Raw genomic sequence first — 2,881 nt, 5'->3', positions numbered from 1 at the left:
CTTATCGCTCTCTTGTTGGAAGTCTTCTATACTTAACCATTACAAGACCAGATATTGCCTTTGCGGTTGGTCTTGTAAGCCGGTTCATGCAGGAACCAAGGAAGCCACATCTAGAAGCGACAAAGAAGATACTTAAGTATGTGAAGACAACTCTTGGCATGGGACTGATGTACAAGTATAATGCCAAGGTTTCTCTTCATGGTTTCACAGATGCTGACTTTGGTGGAGATTTAGATGATCGAAAATCAACTTCGGGTTTTGTGTTCTTATGTGGAGACACAAGCATTTCATGGTGCAGTAAGAAGCAAGCAACGGTGTCATTGTCTACTACCGAAGCAGAGTATAAAGCTTCAACACTCGCAGCCCAATAATGTATATGGCTTCGAAGACTCTTTGAAGACTTGTTCGAGCCAAACAATTAATCGATTACCATCTATGGAGATAATCAAAGTGCTATCAAGCTGGCCAATAATCCAGTGTTCCATAGAAGAACGAAGCACATTAAATTGGAACATCATTTCATAAGAGAGAAGTTGCTTGATGGAACAATTGAAGCATTGGAGGTTCGAAGAGAGGACAACATTGCTGATATCTTCACTAAGTTGTTACCTAAAAGACAGTTCGAGATACTCCGCTCCAAGCTCTGAATGGTGGACAAAATCAAGTTTAAGGGGGAGTATTTGTTGGGGTCAAAATCGGTCACGACGGAATCAATGTCTGAAAGTCCGTGTTGAGGTCGAAAACGGTTGCAACGAAGTTAACGTCAAAATCCCCGAAGAAGAAAAAAACATAGAAAAATTCTTCGACAAATATACTTTCGAAATAGATTCTTCTTTACGAAAAACCTTTGCGGAAGAAATGCGAATCATCGGACAAGAGCTCAAAAAGGATCGTTACGCAGTGACCAAATGCGTGCTCCGCTCGGTCGCTACGTAGCAACCAAGTTCAAGCCAAAGCTCAGTCACTACATAACAGCCAAACGCCCATTCTGCTCGGTCGCTACGTCGATACGAGCTTGAGCCAGAGCTCGGTCGCTACGTAGCGACCGAGCTCTTCCGAAACGTCGATACGACATCAGTCCATGCATTCTCGTCTACCCTTTGATGCTATCTCCCGAATTCCATAGCGAACCCATCTCACGTTCTCCGCCATTTCTAAGTTATCAATCAAACTTTACCGTAAAAACCACGGAAAGTTCATTCTTTATCGAAAGAAACCGTAATAAACGCTTCGAGTCGAAAGACGGCCCAAAGGGACCTAAGACACGACTCCAGGCCCAACTTATGATTTCTTAACCAACAGTCCGTAAACCGCATGTCGGTTTACGCTTGGTCCGCAAGGGAAGATAAATGTCAAGTTTCCGCGGATAAATACGAAATTTTGAAGATAATTACGAAGATCGGAAAAAATGGAATATCTCCATTTTTATGCTATCGCGGCTTAAGGGCAGAAGAGGAAAGGCGTAAACTGACCTTGGAGCCAGTATATAAGGGGTCCTAGGCGAGAGGCATGGAGAAGATTTTTCAGAGCAAACTTAGCACTTAGAGCAATTTTAGGCAATTTTCCGTTTTTGTTATTCGAGCTGCGACTCAACTAGGTTTAGCCGTCTTAGGGTTGCTAGAACTAGGAATCTCGCCGACAGCTCTCGTAGCCCAGGCACTTACCTTGTTGTAAACGCTCAAACGCAGATTCGGAATAAGACTTCTATTTGCTCTCTTCTTACAATTTTTATACTTTATCGTTGTCATTATCGTGTTCTGATTTGCTTGCGTGTGGTATTAGCAGAAATCCGGGACCTCTGAGAAATTAGGGTTTTTCCTAGTTTTCTTATTTAAACGGAAATCGACAGTGCGAATTTCGGTTCCCACAGTTTGGCGCTAGAAGGAGGGGGGGGGGTACAGATCAATCTAACTCTCAGCCACACAACGCTTGATCAAAACAATGTCTGGAAACACGAAAGACAAAATCGTAGTTTGCAATAACGCTGGTAAGACAACTCCAGCCGCCATTGCGCCTACGGCGAACGCTTAGGCGAACGCTTAGGCAAACGCCATAGTTCTTGAGAAAATCGAAAACCTAGCTGCGACTCTTCGCCACAGGAAGTGCAACGAAACAAGCTCGCGATTTCTCTGTCTAAACTAAAGGGAAACGATAAATTTTATCAAACCCCGTAAGTTTGGCTCATTTCCGAGCTAAAGAAGTTTCAATGCGTGTGAGTTTTACAAAAACACTTTTTCCGAAAACTTTTCGGAAGGTAAAACTTGTTCTCCCAAAAACCGCAGAAAACCCCTAGGTTAATCGCGGAAAAAGGAAGCGCAGCAAATCGATTACACAGCTCGGTCGCTACGTAGCGATCGAGCTCTAGCTAAGCTCGGTCGCTACGTAGCAACCGAGCACGCACAAGGCTCGGTCGCTACGTATGTGCGTGCTCGGTCGCTACGTAGCGACCGAGCACGCACACAGCTCGGTCGCTACGTAGCGACCAAGAACGCACACAGCTCGGTCGCTACGTAGCGACCGAGCACGCACACAGCTCGGTCGCTACGTAGCGACCGAGTACGCACACATCTCGGTCGCTACATAGCGACCGAGCACGCACACAGCTCGGTCGCTACGTAGCGACCGAGCACGCACACAGCTCGGTCGCTACGTAGCGACCGAGCACGCACACGGCTCGGTCGCTACGTAGTGAACGAGCTCAACCCGCTACGTAGTGAACGAGCTCAACCCAACTCTCCACTCGCTACGTAGCGACCTGCAAGGCCTCAGAAAGGTCCTCCTTTGTGTTCTCATTTGAATTCTCATCGAAACGCTTTTTGTTTCGTCTCAATCGGAGTTTCCGTTGAGATTTTACGATGAAAACAAGTAGGACTCTTCTTGG

This window comes from Brassica napus, chromosome C8, assembly GCF_020379485.1.
Source record: "Brassica napus cultivar Da-Ae chromosome C8, Da-Ae, whole genome shotgun sequence".
Lineage (NCBI taxonomy): Eukaryota > Viridiplantae > Streptophyta > Magnoliopsida > Brassicales > Brassicaceae > Brassica > Brassica napus.
The sequence above is the reverse complement of the archived record's forward strand: the minus strand, read 5'-3'. Positions refer to the sequence as shown.